Genomic DNA, 20,617 nt, shown 5'->3' with positions numbered 1-20,617 from the left:
AGAAACTTGGCTTCTGTAATGCTGAATAACAGCCTGCAATCTTTACAGATTTCATTCAACCAGTTCAAGCAATGCAGAGTCCTTATTCCACACCATTTTCCCTTAACTACTTTTAAACATATATTTGTTTTTGGAGATGTTCCACCTTCAGTAAGAATCCTGCCCACTTTAGTTTAGTTTATGTAAGGATCAGCCTGGTAAGAAGTTGCAAGGTTAAAATTAGTCAATTAAAAATCTTCAATATGGATCTATAGCAGAAACAGGTTTAATATCTCTACCTAAATGTTATTGACCAGAGTAATACTACAGGTTGTATCCCATATTATATAGTTCTTTGAATAGTAAACTAACTTAATTACTATGCTTCATATTCTTATTTATTATTCTAAAGGGAAAAAAACTCCTCCACCAGACAGAATCCTGAAATTTGATAACGTTCCCACTTTCACGGGTCTCCTGTATGTGTTTCCTATCGTTCTTATAAGAGAACGTTCTACTGTGGCCTTCACCTGTCTTTGACCCCCCACAGCTGTTCCTTTCAACCCTCTCGTGTCCATGACCTTAGTTCCTCACTCTCCCCCACCCCTCTTGATAAATCTGAATTATATTTATAAACAAATAAATATTAACCTGCCAGAATAATTCTTCCCTATTCAGAGAACTATTTTTGGCCAATGGGTCCCCAAATTAACTGAACTTTGACCCTTTCTGTTAAAGGTCTAAAACTTTTACCCTCTTTCCCCCCAAAAAACCTCTCCATCAGAGTCATCTGGTGTCTGGCATTTCTAGCACTAAGACTTGTGAGGATTTCTCAATTTCTGCCCTATCAACATTTGGGTTGGATAGTTCTTTAGAAGATATTGAGAAAATAAATCTAAATATCAAGGTGTTTAGCAGCATCCTGGCTTCTACCTACTAGCACACCCACCTTTTAAGTTGTGACAACCAAACATGTCTCCAGATGTGGACGTATGTCCCTTGTGCCATTGTGCCAACCCTCTCCTTCCTCCCCCTGACACTTCCCCTCCACCCTGACCCCATTAAGTTGAGAACCACTGGAGTATGCTAACAGCTGCTCTGGTTAATCTTCCTCCACAGTCTTTGGTGCGGTGACATTCATTTGGATCAGGATTGGGCCCACTCCTGCTCAACCTGGGCTTCTTCCTTGAGGCTAGAGTGCTGGGCATCCTGACCTCTCCCTCCTTGGAGTCTCAGTGACAGGACAGCTGAGGAAGTCATTTTATCAAATGCTAGTACCTAGGCAGTGAGTCTCCTCGCTTTTATAGCTTTAACCTGGTCAAGATCAGATTTGCACAACCTAGTTCAAGCCTTATAAACCTCCTTAAAATAAGACAAAAGTGCACTGAATAATTTTGGACTGTGGTACTTTCGGATATTTATCAATTAGTTCAGGTCCTTGTGAAACCTCAAAATACTAAAACTTGGTTAGAAAAAAAAAGACAGAATTAATGGGCAAACTGATGTAAGACATACAGCTCAAAAATTGACTACAGATTGATATAAAAAGGGTTGTAAAATAAGATCTCACAACTGCCTTTTTTTACTTTCTTTTCTGATGGTCTTAAATCTGAGGCTGCAGATTTAGTGAGAAAATAAATATGTTCTCACTTAGGAAAAAGAAAACTTTAAGAACAAATGAAAGCTCTTTAGCTTTTTGGTTTAAACAATTAGAAAAAAAACAAGGACAAGGGCATACTTACGTCTAGTCTAGATAGACACCTGCTGATATCAAAAGGACAAAGCACATTGAAAGAACACTAGCCCTTCTTAGAGCAAAAGATAATATCTAAAAAGAAAAAAACAAACTGTCTGACAGACTAAATACCTTTCAGAGTGACTAGCTGCTCTGATCTGCCAACAATTGCCCTCAACAAAAAACAAAAGCCTTCCATACAGTTGCAAAACCAAGAATGTTCCATTTCATGTTGCTATTAGGACTACACTCTGGATTATAAACTTGACTACTTTTTTTTTTTATCATTTCTTTCTCTAATAAAAATGTTTCATAGCTTTCTTTTTATATTAATTATTCCTCGATAAAGCTGCTTTTTTTTAAAAAAAAAAAGTGTCAGTGGTAGTTGTCTCATATATCTCTCAGACTCAGCTGTTTTCTTAGCTACTTCCTGTCTCTCTGGGCCCTCTCACCGGTAAATATGCTTTTCTGCGGAGTGATTTTTTTTTGATAAATCTGTTGAGAAGAGACCATGTTTGTTAGTGGGGCACCAATATTAAACACAGGCCTGACAGTCTTTCTGGAACTCCCAGAAAGAGAAGCAGCCTTGGACTGTACTTTGATGACGTGGTTACCTATCATCTGATGCTCCCCCTGCCAACATCGTTGAACTTGAATCTGTGCCCAGCTGTCCCTGGGCCAAAGAGAGTTCAGATATGGAACACATAATGGAGGATGTATCTTTCAGATCTTAATCAACTACTTTATGCCTTTACTGAAAATGACCCAAAATAACTTTTAAAAATAAGTTTTTGAAGGGCTGCACCCTCTCTGCACACCTACAGGAAAAACTCATTATCTTCTGTACTAGCCATTGTAACAACTCTGCTTCACCCCTAGAAAAACAAACAGGCATGGCTACAGCTTTCCACAAGATTTAAGGGCTGTTAATGAGCTTGTTTTCTTACTTCCCTGCAGTCCTCAAACTTAGCACCACTTCCTCCTCATGTATAGAAACGGCCACTACATCTTACAGTGGTAGGTCTATGCTCAGCATTCCTTAGAATGGCCTTGCCCTCAGTCACTGCATGTATTGGTATTTGCTTGGGAAAAATCAACAATACACAGACAGTTGTTGTCCCAAGGCATACAGAAGTAACATCTGAGAAGTACTTCTTAGAATTATATAACCCCAACCTTAGAGACAGTTTAGAGACACCCAGCTCCCTCTTACATACTAGTAAAAATACATAGTTTGTAAATACACACACACACACAACATGTGAATGGTCTCTGTTACTTTCTGATAGATTGAAAGTCTTGCAGAATTTATCCTCTCCCTTTGCTGACCGTGTTTAGTGTATAAGATACACAAAATTTCTAAAGACAGATGTCAATTGTATTAGTCGCAAGTCTGTTATCTAGGCCATGGCATCATACATTACAGAAAGCCTCTTTCCCTTAAAAAATGAAGAGCTACTTGTGAACTCTCCTAGCCAAGTACCAATCTGGAGGATTTCTTGGTCTCATTGGACAAGGTAGACATTGGATATCTAACTTTTTTGAGCTGGTTGTCCCTATACATGATCTATTGAAAACTGGCATAGCTGAGCTCTTGACCTGGCCAAACTCTCTAGAGACTATCTTCTGTAACTTAACCCCCCTCCCCAGGTCAGCATGAAAATTTATTATATTTTTCACATGAGGATTCTAACTCAATAGCACAGTAGATTGTATTCAGTTATTCCACCTATGTAGCTATATTTCTTTACTATTATCTGTTGACTAGAAGTTTTACCTTGTTATGAAGTAACTGTTTGAATAGTAATAAAGAAACTTTAGACTTAGGTAATATTCACACATTTGGCTAGTGGTAGAGATAGACTTGTCTACCCATTTCACTAGAACAGTAATTCAGGAATTCTTAAGACTTTGTCTGTCATGCTGAAGTTTTACTGTCCCTACCGTCTCCAGTATTCAGAATGAATGATACTTTTGAAACAAAAACTTGCAAAACCATCCAAGAAACTTCGTTTGCTGTGGTCAAAGACTTTACTCTTAGCTCTTATGGCCATTAAGTCTTCTTCGACAGAAACTCATAGACTACCCACATATGACCTTGTCTCTGGATGCCCTACTGGGGATCTTACCTCTTCTCTTTCTAAGGCTGATATGGCCAAACCTCTCAGAGGTTTAATGCAGTATACAAAGAGGCCAAGGTGTTTTGTATAATGCAGTATACAAAAAGGCCAAGGTGTTCAAAGACAAGCTAAAGAATCCCTGTGACTTTCAGCCTAGAGACCTGGTTTACTGGAAATGACACCAGTAAGTCACTGCTTTTGAACCTCCTTAGAAGGGGGCTTATCAGGTCCTCTTATCCGTAAAACACTGAAGTGAAACTCAAGGGAATTTACTCTTGGATTAATGTCTCCCAGTTAAAAAGAGATCTTGTACCCACCTCCTAAACCTTCCTGCCAATAGGAAACTAAAAAGTGAGAATCTCTCAGGGTTCTCCAGAAGCAGACAGTACCTCAGAGGAAACAGCTTTCCCAAGAACCACAGATCAAGCAGCAGATGGCGAGATGTCGATCCTAGGATCCTGGTATCACAAGCCCTGAATGCTGACCACCACTTTCCACCCACACCTTCTTTATTCTCCTTCTTTTGTGGCTATGCGTTTTTGTGCTTGTATCTCTATTAATTTAAGGTTTTGATGGTTAAAATGAGACCCTTAAAATTTTTTTCTTACTCAAGTTAATCTGGCCAAGTGACTAAGTAAGGACAAGTAAAGTGCTAAGCAAACCAATGGATAATCAAACCTTTCTTCTGTACAAACTTTCCTTTGAGCCTTCTCTTGCTTGACATTTAGATTAAAAGCTTGCCCTTAATGGTGTTAATTTCCTTCATAAATAATCTGTTCTTGACCTTCCTTCATTTAATCTTCTACTTAATCTTTCCTTTCCTCATTTTCTCTTTTTCTTCCTTCTCATCTCTTTTGCTCCTTTACCTCTTTCATCTTTTCTTTACCCAACTGCTCCTTTTCTTTCTCTTTTTGCCAATCACAACAAAAGCACCTTTGTCAGCTCAACTTTATAATAGGAGCTATGGTGGCAAAAATAGCAGTTGTGTGTAGACAGGCTGCAGCCAAAATATGGAGGCTTTTCTTCATGACCTGAGATATTTGATGACTCTCATCACCAAATCTAGCTCCATCTCATTTTAAATCAATCTTGATCATCTTTTTATACACCTGCCTGTTTTATCCATACTATTCACTGGTTTGTCTGGTCTTTTGTTACTCAGCCACTTATGACATTGATTACACAGTTATATATATCTCCCCAAAACCAAAATCATGTGTTAGTTTTTAAAAAATATTTTTTATTGATTTCAGAGAAGTAGAGAGAGGGAGAGAGAGAGAGAGAAAGTAACATTAATGATAAGAGAAAATCATTGATGTCAAAATTCAAAGAAAATGTAATTTCAACGTAGAATTGTATCCCAATCATACTACCAATTAAAAGTGAAGACAGAGTAAAGCAATTTCAGATATGCAAGGGCTCAGAAAATTTACTTACTATGTACAATTTATTAGTTAGCTATTTGAGGATGTACACCAGGAAAACAGGGAGGAAAACAAAAAAGAGGACATCATGGGTTACAGGGAATAGCAGCTCCAACTCAAAAAATTAGAGAAGGATAAAGCTATTTGGCAGGCCAGATGACAACCAATCTAGTCTGGAGCAGAATGATTAAAGTCTCATCGTTTCTTAGAGAAAGGTCTCAAGATTAAAAAGGGATTCAATATTATGATTGAGAGTTTGAGAAAACTTGATGATATGCAAAATACAGAAAAAACAATCAATATTTATTGCCCCAAGTCACCCTCTCATCAAAGTATAGAAACCAGGCACTATTAATCATTGCATCTGAAGTTCCTATCTTAGTTTCTGATACTCAGGAAGCATGACAAAAATACTTTTAATCATTATTATTATTATTCTGTAAGTAGAAGTCTTTATGGTTGAATTCCCTCACCCATATTCCCATTAATATTATGTCTTATAGTTTCGTGATACTAAATAACTGTGCTAATTTACTGCTCTTATATAGGCTTGTAATGTTGATACTTAAGGGTAAAAGTACTAATAATACTGTACAAATGATTCTAAAGCTTTAGAGAATATCCAGGAACCATATCAAAAGGCAGATTCCCTGAATTCAGATGACTGCATCTAGGATAGAGTCTAGAAATCTGAATTATTAACAAACACTCCAAGGGACTCTGATTCATGTGGCCTATGGCCCCATCATTAGAAACTATGCTTTATGAACTTCATTGATTTTTTTCACAGGGAATTCAGAATTAATGCTTGAAGAGAGACTGTTTTCATTATTTCCTAATGTGGGCAAAACACCCCCCCCCCCCAAAGTCATCATCATTTTCCACTTTAGCAACTTATGCAAAAAAATATTTTGTTGTAAAGGAGTAGGCAACATTATTTCTTAAAGAGGAAAAAAACATCAAAAAAATTTTTTTTTCATTTATTCTGGCTCAGTTATGTGCCATGGTAGTGACTTAGTTTCTCTACATCTACATTCTTCTCTTAAACTTGCTACTTTTGAGATGTCTAGGCTTATGACTGCCTGAGAAGAAATATTACCATGAAATAATAAAAGTAATTTAGATTGCTGTGCTATGGTGGTAAAGTTGTATTGTTTAAACATTATTTCACAAACCCATTAGATTATTGTCTTCCCGGGTTTGAAATTCTTTCCTGAATATTTCTAAGTTTTTCATTTCTAAATAGTTCTACAGAGTATTATATTATGCAGTACATGCATCTTTGTTCATTCATTTATAGATGCGTTTCTAGTGTACTAGTGATCTGCACTCCACACAATGAGAAAGAAACTATGCATTATTTTCCTTTCCAAGAAAACCAACTTGATGCACAGAATGATTGTTTGCCACCAGCTGAAATTGCAGCAGAGGAGGACACTTGCCTTATTAAGATGAAATTTCTGTTTTTATTTATTCTGGGGGTAAAAAAAAAAAAAAAAAAAGCTCTTTCCCCAAATAAAGGATAGCCTAGGGACCTGGGACATCAGTACTGCCATATCGAATAGAGAAGTGAGTAGGATGAATATTATAGCTCACGCTTTATATCGGTTTATTTATAGGTAGGGAAAAATGAGAAATTGGAGAAAGTATTAGTTCACATTAAAAGGTAAAACACGAAGAGGCCACTGTCGGTTCAGGCTGTGCTTGTTGATTTCCAAGTAACAACCTTGTCTCTGGAGTCATTAAAAGTATTACTCTCCTGAGAAGAGGCCGAGGTTCTCTGCTTCGAAGCGGAATAGACCTGGTGCATCATTTTGTCATTCTTTATGAGAACAGTGGCCTTGAGGATCTTTTTTTTTTTTTTTTAAAGGAAAAAGCTATCAAAGATTATCTCTGCTACCTCCTTCACAAAGGTATGCAGGTACATACATTTAGTAAAATTTACTAGTTACAAAGCCAGTACTTATTTCAATTCTTTAGAGCTAACATTTCTCCAGAAGATGTCAAAGTAGTGGGTATGATTAGATAACATTTTACTGCATGATTTTTAAAACAAAACATTGTTCTGTTTCTTACAGGTGTAGTATTTTTTAAAAATCCAAAAACATATATCCTGAATATAGGAAGGATATGGATATTAAACTGCCTAATATTATAATAGATGGAAATTATATAAAAATTTAAAATATTGTTTTACTATTTTCTAGGAACAAATCAACACCATACCACCAATAAGTGTACAATTGGTTTTATATCTAGACATGTAGATAGAATTTGCCCATCAGTCCTCTGCCTGGACAGGCTTAAATGCCCTTTTCCTATTGAGATTGTTTAGGGGACAGCTATGCAGAGGTAGCCTGGAGATGTGTGTCTTTAAAAAGTGGTGTCTTAGTGGTTTCCATTATGTACAACAAATGCTATAAACTCAGGAGACGGGATTGGGTAGGAAACAGACTTGTCTGAGTGAAATGGATTCAGTGTCACAGTTGGGGAACATCTTGGGGGATGGAAAGACTGTTACATTTTGGGAGTATTTTGGGAACAATGGGTGTTTTCACAAAACAGGAAGTTTCATTATTATGGGCTAGTAAAGAGCACTAGAATTGTTAGTTTAACTGTTTAAGACATGCTTTTGATAGACTTTCTGGGGTTATACAGTCTGGTTTCCCACTTTTGGTAACTCTTTTCCCAAGAGCCCTCTAGACTCAAGATTTCATAGGCTGTATTTTATACTTCTGAAGTTTCTTTTACAAGTTATTCGAATTATGAAAATGTAAATAATGTTTACGGAGATATTTACTGGCAGTTAAGGTCATCATTTATTGGATGCGAATACTGTTTTGGTTGATAATAATGACAGATCCTCCCTTCCCCTCAACTGGTGGGAGGATCTATCAAATACAAAGATAATTTGATGTAGTTCAAAAATTTGTATTCAGTTCTATCTACCTTAACTCTGGGGGGCTTTGTGTGATTTTACGTCAGTCCATTTCAATAGGTTACACATTTCTTGCGTGATGTTAAGAAGCAATTTGTTTTTCTCTGATGGGCTTATTTCAGCAAGCTGTCGCATGCTGTCGCATAAGGTAAGATTTCCTTCTCTTTTATAGCTAAGTAGTATTCCACTGTGTAAATGTATCACAGTTTTTTATCTACTCACCCACTGATGGACACTTAAGTTGTTTCCAAATTTTGGCTATTGTAAATAACACTGAAATGAACATAGGGGTACATACATTCTTTCAAATTAATGTTTTGGGGTTCTTGGGACATATTCACAGAAGTTGGATCACTAGGTCAAAAGGCAGTTCCATTTTTAATTTTTTGAGGAAACTCCATACTGCTTGTCACAGTGGCTGCACCAATCTGCATTTTCACCAACACTGCGCCAAAGTTCCCTTTTCTCCACATCCTTGCCAGCACTTGTTGTTTGTGAATTTATTGATGGTAGCCATTCTAACAAGTGTCAGGTGATATCTCATTGTGGTTTAAATTTGCCTCTCTGCAATGATTAGTGATGTTGAACATTTTTTTTATGTCTATTGGCTATCTGTATGTCCTCTTTGGAGAAGTGTCTATTCATGTCCTTTGCCCACATGATCTTACTTATATGTGGAAACTAATGAACTAAATGAATTGACAAAAAAAAAAACCCACACAGAAACAGAGGCATGGATATATGGAACAGACTGATAGCTGTCAGAGGGGACAGGGGTGGGGGACTGGATGAAAGAAGGTGAAGGGATTAGCCAAAAAATGTATATGCATAACACACAGACACAGACAACAGTGTGGTGATAGCCAGAGGGAAAGGGGGTTGGGGGTAGGTGAAGGTAGGCAAAGTGGGGATGGATTTGGGGACTTGGGGACAGAAGGAGACTTTGCTTGGGGCAATAGGCTTCCAATAGGCTTACGATGTTCTATTGAGTTGTAAATTTGAAACTTGTATGGTTTGGGAAACCAATGTCACCCCACTAAATTCAATTTTAAAAAAGAAGCAATTAGTGAGATTAAAAAAAAATTTTTTTAATCCTCACCCGAGGATATATTTTTCTTTTTGAAACAAACAAACAAACAAACAAACAAACAAACATTTTATTGGTTTTAACAGAGAGGAAGGGAGAGAGATAGAGTTAGAAACATAGATGAGAAACATTGATCAGCTGGCTCCTTTACGCCCCCTACTGGGGATTGAGCCCACAACCAAGGTATATGCCCTTGACCTGAATCATCTCTGGGACCCTTCAGTCCCTGGGTTGATGATCTATTTACTGAGCCAAATTGGTTAGAGCCAATTAGTGAGCTTTTAAGATGGGTTATAAGGGAAAAGACAGTTAACTTGGGAAGTGAAAAAGAAAAAAAAAATTAAGTCAAATTCAGAATATTGGAAAGGGATAATTTTACTACCCTGTATCTATTACTGGGTCATAATTTTATCTGTAATAACTTTTACTTAGACATAAATGGTGACCTCTAAGAAGAATGGAACCCCTTTTTTTTAGGGCCTTTTCTTAGCACAGCTATTTTAGATATCACTAATATGCTACATTAAAAAGAAAGCTTTGTTACCTTTGGTTGCATCTTCTCACACAAAGTATATTAAAATAAAAAGAGAAAGTATAAGTTGAGCAGTTTGTATCTTATTTCTTGCCTCTTAAAATTATAATATTGTATTATGATTTATTATATTTTTAAATTATATTTTTATGTATCTCTTTTTGATTCCAATTCAAACCTATTTAGTTCCTGTAATTATTCAGTTTATTCCATTTCATGTAACTTCAAGTTGAAATAAATAAAATTGAAGGACTTTTAGGTCTTTACTTTTTTCATCTTCTAGAATACTCTTCAGGGTAAATAAAAGATGGGAAAATTATGACACTAGAATTTCAAATGAATAAAACTTAAAAACATACATAAAAATATAAGTAACCTAATACTGAATTAAAAAAAGCAAGTTCTAATTTATATTTGTGGCAACTCTTGAAAACTAATTTCTTTAGGAGATAAATTTATTATATTGTCTTCTATGTAATTGTATTTAAACTCAAGCTGGTTACTAAAGAGTATAGTATTTTGTTTATATCACAAACATTGTTTATTTAAAATACTCAACCTGATGTCATTAAAAACTCAATACATTTTTTACTTAAGTGATCAAAGGTTAGAAGAATTATGCTAAATATGTGTACACTCACATAGAAAGGCTTGCTAGCTACAGTAAATTGATTATAATATTCCTACTCTTGTAATGTATATAATAACCATATTTGAATTTAATATGTAACATACTTCATATACCAATGCCTATTCTGTTTTTTGAAGAATGCTTTTTAATCTTTTTATTTGTAACATTCTTGATATTATATATTTTTAATTCTCATAAATAAAATCTTATTTTCTAGATGAACTTTGTGAGGAAAGTAAAACCCAGTAAAGCCAAACTACTTGCTGAGAATCAGTTGATTAGATTCAGCATCAGAATCCACAGTCCTCTCTAACTCTTAGGCCTTTCCTTAGTGCAATGATGGCGACACAGGGGTGACACGCGAACTCATTTTTTTGGTTGATTTTTCTTTGTTAAATGGCATTTAAATATATAAAATAAATATCAAAAATATAAGTCTTTGTTTTACTATGGTTGCAAATATCAAAAAATTTCTATATGTGACACAGCACCAGTGTTAAGTTAGGGTTTTTAAAAATGCTGACACGCCGAACTCAAAAGGTTCGCCATCACTGACTTAGTGCCTGAGCCCCCACAGGAACTTCTTGAATATAAATGTTCTCACTCTATTATCTCATTAGAATAGTTTTAAATGCTTTTAGAGAATTGCTACCATTTCTTTCTATTCTGACTCAACCCAATTAATCTGTTGCTGTTCAGTTTGAATTGGCCTCTTTTTTTCCCTCAGTTTCCCTTCTTCTTTCCTTACTAGATAATACTTATGATTAACCTGAAGATGACAGCATGTATTTAAAATGTCAGGGAAGCAGACAAGATTTCAAATATCCAAATATCCCCCCCCCTCAAAAAAGACCAGAGAGAAAAGACTCTTTCATTTATACATTCACTTGAAAAGCAAACACACACATCAACTGATATATACAATGATTAAGTAAAAAATAATGTATGTTTTTTTCAATTAAGAGTTATTAATTACAGATATGTTAGGTAGTTTATTAAACAGAGTGTTTGCTTCGCTGGGCAAAACTTGTTTTGTTAGCACTAGAAAAAACAAAGACAAGAAGTAGACCAACATAAGAATTAATGGCTTTGAGGTGAAGCTAACATATGCATGGAGAGCTGAACTTTTGCAACACAATTAAATCAAAAGTTTCATAGATGTCATATTGTATTCCTAAGATTTGATTTCCCCAATATCTGGTCTTTAGGAATATCAGAAAACTTCACATTGACATCAGCACTCAAAATACATTGATATATAAACTTTAAAAATGGTAATTACACCGGAATAGCTTTTGCCTTGAGTTAACTATGTGGGCTGGTACTATAATAGCTACCCAAGACGCCAGTGCATTTTTGAGTATGCACTTTAAAGCTGAGCCATACCCTATTTTTAGATGATGGGGTATTACAGACCTCCTCATCTATTAAACCCAGGATAATGTGCCTGTTCAACACTCCCACTGAAAGTAATGTGTGGTAGGGCATGAGGATTAAGTACCAATTCCTTTTGATTATGTAGTTTAGAAAAACTGGTTGATTATAATTCAAAGATTTGTATCTATTTGTATATTCCTTTAAATCAGACTGTTTGGCTTTCTTTGTGTAATTTAAAATAAGTTTATTTTTTGACAGGTTTGGACAACTATAATCAACTAATTGGTATTGTGTTGCTATAGTGAAGACTTTAGTAGAGAGAAAGCTGTTTGACGTGACAATGATGAGCTGTGGGATATGGGAATAGACATTTTACAATACATATTTATTCAGAAATGCGTTGCAAGACTCGCCTGTTGAGGAGGAACAGTTACTTTACTGAACAGTCTCCCAAATTGTATATAAGTTTTCAGTAGTATGTTAGGTATAGAATATAATTAACAGTATAAGAATTATTCAGAACCTAATAGACTTGCAAAATATAGGTAGGTATAATATAACTTTCAGTTATGGCTTTCCTATCTTGAATTAGGCTCAGTTGAAGGCGGGCCATTTTTCTGGTTGTTAAATAGAGTGCCTGCGGGATCTCTGCAGAGTGACTATCCCCACAATACACCTGATTCCTTTTTGCAAGCAAATTCTCAGGTTTATTATTTACCTTCAGGTGCCTCTCCCATTCCCTCCCGCTTTTGCTTTCCCATTCCACGTGGAATACTAACCACAACAGCACACAGGGGACTTTTTACAAATGTGTAGTATGGCCAGTTTTCATATCGCAGCCATCATCCCCACCCAGCTGTCCGTGTTGGAAAGAACAGACCAGACAATCCTAGGCTAGTCATCTGTGACTGCCTGCTGCGTCTTATCCCTGAGTCAGCGTGTAAGTTGTTTTGGAATCCAGACTTGATGCTCCAGAGCAATTGGTTTGTTTGGCTAAGGAGAGCAATTTCCGTACGCACATACCTTAGGTGTGAAACCTTGACATATTTGCATGCTTCATCTGTGTCAAAACTCAAGTTGGGGTTGAGAATTCTGTTTAATGGGACTGACTCTAAAAGCTCGAATCTTCTTTAGGTATAAGAAGGAGGGAGATTATAATGAAATGTGTATGCGCTCACACAGAAATGCTTGTGTACTGTAGTAACTTGCCTGTGGGCTCTAGGGAGCCATTTAAAGATCTGGGGAGTGTTTTTACTGATGGCAGCAATAACAGATACTGCAGAAGGAGGTTCATTTTTAAGGACCCCAAACTTATTTCCCCCTTCTTTGAATTCCTGCATTAATTTTTTCCCCTTATAAGCAAAAAACACTATTACCCATATCAATATGTAATGTATGCATGGAAAAACATCTTTGTTGCAGATTGATTTTTAGAATGGCTAACTCTAGAGCAATAAATGTTTTCTTTTTTTTACTTGCTAAATTACCTTGTAAATACCTATGTATAAGAAAGAATGCTGATTACAATGATGATTATATTTGTCATTGAGAAAATTTTAGTTCCTAAGGAAATTTTTCTAAGTGACATGAAGTTAGTTTGCTCCAACCTTGGTTTTATAGGTTATAACCTGATAAAACTATGAAACTCTATAAAACTCTGGAGCTTAAAAATGTTAGATGTGCCACAACGAACAGATCATCACATTTGTGTTTTTATTTTTTTGTTCTTTACATGCCCTCTGCAGTGCCACAGCTGGCTTCTGGATCACACTGTAGAAATTTAATAGTCCCAATTTCAGGCACAATTTATTTTTTGTTGAAGTGTCAGGCCTATTTTAATGGGGGCTAAAACCATGCAACTAGTCAGATGCAGAACAGCTTAGAGGAAACACCAGAGAATGTAGGAGAATGGAGGTTGCAATGAAAGACTTTCATTTATACCCTCAATTTACATATTCAGATGCCCATATTCTTTTAAAAATTACAATGAAGTAAATCCAATAATCAAGTACACGAATGCAGTTTCTTATGTGATTCACTTGCATGTGGATAAGGTATTTGGAGAAGGACATGATCACCTTAGCTGATTAATAACCAAGCCAGCACTATAATAGCATCAAAAGAGCCTTTCTCAGGGATCACTTCTTTTACAAAGAGAACAACCTTGTCCAGTGTTGGCCAGGGTACACCTTGGGATGAATAAATTATGGTTGTAACTGAGTGTAGAAGTAAATGCCTGCAATATACAGTCAAACACTTGAGATAACAAGAGGACAATGTCTTTTGCTGAATAAATGCTGAAAAAAAATAACATTAGTAAGTCTTAGTAAGTTATAAGTCTTAAATAGGGGTATGTAAAGCAGAAAAATTTGGAAGCACACAGACTATAATTATCTTTGTTCAGGCAATAATGTGATATCTAACTTATTGTCAATAATGATGTTTCTAATTATGCATACTTGTTCTTTCTTCAACTCGTTTATTTTCCTCTAACCACCACATTGATATATTTCAGCTGAAATTATCTACAGATCTTACGATTTATTCTAGTCAGTCCTGTATGTTATTTTAGTGTTATCCAAAGACTTTCAGCTGCCTGTTTATTTAGAATTTAAAGAAACAGCTCAAAATAAGTACTAGATCACAAAATTTTACCAAATAGGTCATATAAATGATGAAATGAGGCAGTATAAGAAATTGTAGTGCTTTCTAAAAAACGCAATAAAAAGTAAAAATCTATCACATTTTTTTCCTTTCATGAAAAAAGCCGACATAATATCTTAAAATGTGCCTTTCTGCTTTTATTAAATTTTTATTGTAATTAAAATAGGCATAGTAACAATTACAAAAATTTATCTCCAAAGGAATATTTGCAATGTAGCTTTTATATTATACAATCTGCCCTACATTTACTTACTATGTGTATATGAAGCATATTTGTGTTTTAATTTATTTTCATGAGTAACTTTAGCATATTATGACATGGACTATATTCAAATGACTTTATCATAATCAAGCATACAGATGTTCGCATCTTGGGACTGCTGGAAGTAGATAAGAGAGAGCAAGAAATTGAAAACCTATTTGAAAAAAAATAATGATAGAAAACTTACCTAACTTGGTGAAGGAAATAAACATACAAGTCTAAGAAGTGCAGAGAGTCACAAACAAGATTAACCCAAAGAGGCACACACCAAAACACATCATAATTAAAATGCAAAAGCTTAAAGACAAAAAGAGAATCTTAAAAGCAGCAAGAGAAAAGCAGTTAGTTATCTACAAGTGAGCTCTCATAACACTGTCAGCTGATTTTTCAAAAGAAAATTTGCAGGCCAGAAGAGATTGGCAAGAAATATTCAAAGTGATGAAAAGCAAGAATCTACAAACAAGATTACTCTACTCAGAAAAGCTATCATTTAGAATTGAAAGACATATAAAAAGCTTCCCAGACAGGAAAAAGCTAACGTAGTTCATCACTGCCATACCAGAATTACATGAAATGTTAAAGGGTCTTCTTTAAGAAGAAAAATAAAATAAATAAAAATATATGAACAACAAAATGGCAATAAATACATATCTATCAACAATTAAATCTAAAAACAAAATAAGATGACAGCATAGGTAAACACCTGAAATTGCTGCCTAGCACAACCACTTCAAAACTACAGCTAAAAGACAAAACGGACATCATCCAGAACCACAGGAAGGCTGGCTGAGTAGAAATTCTACAACTAGAAGGAAAGAGAAAAGCACACTGAGACTCAGAGGAGGTGCGGAAGGAAAGTGCAGAGGTATGGAGGCGCACGCGGAAAGGGCTGGCAACTGAGCATGAGATTGTCTTTTTCAACTGCTCTGAACTCCAGTTGTGGGTGAGTCTCTGGGGACCCAGACTAATATGGGGAGAAACTGGACTGTCTGGCACAGGGCGGAACTGGAGTGCGGCTTTCTCTCAGAGGTGCTTGCAGTGATTACTGCGGGACACTGAGACCTGGGGCCTCTTAGGGCAGGGCTGAGGATCAGCCATAGCTGTTTGCTCTGCTATGTTGGTTCCCTGAGACCCTACCCCACCCAAACTGTGCACAGAGGCTTTTGCATATGAATGGCCTAGCCCTTTGCAATCTAAAATTACCTAACAAACTGCAGCTGGGTCAGAGAGACCCAGAACTTCCAAAAGAAGGCCCAAGGCCCCACAACAGCTTGCATTGCTTCAGAGCTGGGCCTCATCTGGGCACCTCCAAACCCCAAACAAAGAAGAGGAATCTGCAGATCTCTCCATAGCTCCTGCTGGGTAGCCTCAGGCAGAGGCTATATTAGCACCTCCCTAGAGATCCAAGAGCCAGTGTACCCAGTGGTCAGAGTGGGACCATCCAGATTACAACTCCTCAGATCCATAAGGGACACACTCAAGGGGCAGACTCATTGAGCACCAAAACAAGTCTTGCCCCAAAAGGGTGTCTCCAGCACAAAAGTTCTCCCACCATAGATACAGCTGATTCTCAGCCAATTGACCTGGAGGTCAATTTCTCCCAGTGATACCAACAACAATCAAGGCTTAACTACAATAAGACTGTGCACAAAGCCCACAAAGGGGTGCACCAAGAGTGTCCACCTCAGGTAATTGGGGAGGCTGAGCCACTGGGCCCTATAGGACACCTAGCACAAAAAGCCACTCTATCAACACAAGGAACCAGCCAAAATGTGGAGACAAAGAAACAGGTCACAAATGACAGAAATGGAGGAAAGCAAACTACTGGATATAGAGTTCAAAACCACAGTTATAAGGCTTTTCAAGAATTTTCTAGAAACCGCCAATAAATTTAGTGAGAACCTTGATAAATCTAGTGAGACCCTCGAGGATATGAAAAAGGACCAACTAGAAATTAAGCATACACTTACTGAAATAAACAACATTATGCAGAGATCCAACAGCAGACTAGAAGATTGCAAGAATCAAGTCAAATATTTGAAATACAAAGAAGTAAAAAACACCCAACTGGAAAAACAAAAAGAAAATCCAAAAATATCAAGATAGTGTAAGGAGCCTCTGGGACAACTTCAAGTGTACCAACATCTGAATTATGGGGGTGCCAGAAGAAGAGAAAGAGCAAGATATTGAAAACCTATTTGAGGAAATAATGACAGAAAACTTCCCCTACCTGGTGAAAGAAATAGACTTACAAGTCCAGGAAGCGCAGAGAACCCCAAATAAAAGGAATCCAAAGAGGACCACACCAAGACACATCATAATTAAAATGCCAAGAGCAAAAGACAAAGAGAGAATCTTAAAAGCAGCAAGAGAAAAACAGTTAGTTACCTACAAGGGAGTACCCATACGAATGTCAGCTGTTTCTCAACAGAAACTTTGCAGGCCAGAAGGGAGTGGCAAGAAATATTCAGACGAGATCGGGCGCGTTCAGGGTGGTATAGCCGTAGACAAGAACTATTCAAAGTGATGAATAGCAAGAACCTACAACCAAGATTACTTTACCCAGCAAAACTATCATTCAGAATTGAAGGTCTGATAAAGAGCTTCACAGATAAGAAAAAGCTAAAGGAGTTCATCACTACCAAACCAGTATTATATGAAATGCTGAAGGGTATTCTTTATGAAGAGGAAGAAGAAGAAAAAGGTAAAGATAAAAAATTATGAACAACAAATACACATCTATCAACAAGTGAATCTAAAAATCAAGTGAATAAAAAATATGATGAACAGAATAAACTGGTGAATATAATAGAATCAGTGGCATAGAAAGGGAGTGGACTGACAATTCTCAGGGGGAAAGGGGTGCGGGGAGTGCGGAAAGAAACTGGACAAAAATCGTACATCTATAGATGAGGACAGTGGGTGAGGCGTAAGGGCAGAGGGTGGGGTGGGAACCAGTTGGAGGGGAGCTATGGGGGGGGGGAGAGGAACAACTGTAATAATCTGAACAATAAAGATTTAATAAAAAAATAAAAACAAAATAAATGAATAAGCAGAACAGAAACAGAATCATAGATACAAAGAATGTTTTGACAGATGCAAGATGGGTGGGATGTTGGGGATGGGAAAAAAAGGTGAAGGAATTAAGAAGTTCAAATTGGTTGTTACAGAATAGTCATGGGGATGTAAAGTACGCATAGGGAATCCTCTATAACAAAGAGGTAATATGCAAATTAATACTTGCGCCCTCACAAGATGGCTGCCTATGACCAAGCCAGCCGGGCGGTAGTGAGGGATGACCAAACAACTGAACAGCAGGCTGTGTGGGGCAACCAGGCTGGTGGGGGGGCCGTGAAGAGTGACCAGGCAGGGGGGCAGTTGGGGGCAATTAGGCTGGTGGGGGGGGCAGTAAGGGGCAACCAGGCCAGCAGGGGGGGCAGTAAGAGGCAAACAGGCCATCAGGAAGGGCATTTGTGGGTGACCCGGTCAGCAGGGGGGACAGTTGGGAGTGATTAGGCTGGCAGTGGGGGGCAGTTAGGGGCGACCAGGGCAGTGGGGGGGGGCAGTAAGAAGTGAACAGGCCAGCAGGGAGGGCATTTGGGTGTGACCTGGCCAGCAGAGGGGGTAATTGGGGGCAACTAGGCTGGCAGAGAGGGCAGTAAGGGATGACCAGGCTGGCAGGGGTGGCAGTTAGGAGTGACCAGGCCCGCATGGAGGGGGCAGTTGGGGGCGATCAGGCTGGCATGCAGAGGCAGTGAGGGGTGATCAGGCTGGCAAGGGGTGGGCAGTTAGGGGTGACTAGCAGTTGAGGAGCCAGTGGTCCAGGATTGTGAGAGGGATATCCGACATCCCCTGAGGGGTCCTGGATTGGAGAGGGTGCAGGCTGTGCTGAGGGCCCCCCTCCTCTGTGCACGAATTTTGTGCACTGGGCCTCTAGTATAGTCATAATACTATGTATGGTGTCAGATGAGTGCAAGATCCACGGGTTGATCACTTATTAAGTTATGTAATGTCTAATCACTGGCTGTACATCTGAAACTAATATAATAATGTATATTAACTGTAATTGAAAATAAAAAAATGATTTAAAAAATCCAAGTGGGCTTAAAGGCTTCTTGTGAATCAGTATGAACCTGCTCTCTGGATACTACACTCTCTGCTTACATCTTTTTTCTGCTAAAAAATATGGCAGTTGTGTGTATTGGTACATGTAACAAAAACCATATGCAGGCCAACAGACAGTATCAGGATAAATTATATAAACTGTTTATTATTGCTTTGGATTTATGAGATAAATTGTTCATGAGACTCTGTGAAGTGCATTGAGTAAATGGACCATCTTCCCACTCTACTATCGACAACCCTGTTCTAAGCTTTGAAAGTACTAGGAGTATATGATATTGGGAGAGAAAATGTATACAGTCCTCTTAGCTAATATTTAACTGAGGGCTGTCAAACAAAACTTAAATGTAGTTCATATGATTTTCTTTCTTTAAATATGTTTTTATTGACTTTTAGAGAGAGAAGAAAGAAGAGGAAGAGATAGAAACATTGATGAAAGAGAAACATCAACATCGATCAGCTACCTCCTATACACCCCCTGCTGGGGATCAAACCAGCAACCTGGGCAGGTGCCCTGACTAGGAATCCAACAGGTGACCTCTTGGTGCATAGGTCTATGCTCAACCACTGAGCCACACCTGCAGGGGCTATATGATTTTCTTTTTCAAGTCTTACCATCTTTTTTCCCTCTCTTGGTATGAGGTAATTTAATATTTTTAAAGGGTGCTAAAGCATCAAGAACACAAGACAGATATGAGCTTAGTAACTACTGTGAAAAGTTAAAAAGCAGCATAGGGAGGGAATCTAATCTTCAAAGCTTGACCCTTCCCCTCTCCTACAGATACTGCCCTGAGCACACATCTTTCTTCTCTTTTGTCATTATGTAACTGATTTTCAGTTGTATTTAGAGTTTTTAAAGAACTATGTTTTAGGTGATAGGTATTTTAAACTACTAAATAGAGAATTGATGTGTAGGTGGGTATTTGTCTCTTTGCATGCTGCAGCTGAATGCCTGAGGCATTTGCAATTGAACAGTGGAAGAGATTTCAAGAAACAGGCAAGTCTGTATGCACCTGTGTCAGGTAGTCACCAGTCTTCCTTTCTCCTGCTTTCCCTCTGTGTTTATAGGCATGCGTGCGCGTGTGTGCGCAAATATGCATGTAATAGAGGGGAATATTCCTTGGTATGCATAAACTAAATTTGCTCAACTCCATTTTTCATATTTTAATATTTTTGGTATTTGGATAGGTCGAGCAATCAGTGCACATGTAATGCGGTATTGCATCTTGTGTGTCAAAAAGCTGTCATACTTGAAACTAAATCATCTTGCAATTAATGGCATTTTATCATTGAGAAAAGATTATAACTATACATATGATTTTCAGTTTTCTTGCCTGAAAGTTTATTGACTCCAAATCATCAACTTTGGTACTCTTTTCTGTTTCAGTTATTTTTACACATAGTAAACATTCTACCACATTTCTAAAAGAATGGAAATGATGGTCTGCTTTAGTTCACATAATATCCTTTTTTTAAAAACCTGTGTGAATGATGTTGTAAAGAGACAAAGGTGGCTATTTAGAATAATACTCTTTTGAATTATTTCATAAAGTGAAGGCCTTCTAGATAAAATAAAGGAACTTCATTTTATACTTGCTTTGTAAGTATTTCAAGCCATACAGATTGAATTTTGTAAAATCTCACTGCTCTATGACAGATGTATGTCTTGAATTTAGGTGATGATCCAAACACAAGCTGAGAACTGAGAGCTGGACACATAGTAGACTCACCAATGATCCTTCAATT

Source organism: Myotis daubentonii, chromosome 4, assembly GCF_963259705.1.
Source record: "Myotis daubentonii chromosome 4, mMyoDau2.1, whole genome shotgun sequence".
Taxonomy (NCBI): domain Eukaryota; kingdom Metazoa; phylum Chordata; class Mammalia; order Chiroptera; family Vespertilionidae; genus Myotis; species Myotis daubentonii.
Note: the sequence above shows the minus strand (reverse complement) of the source record.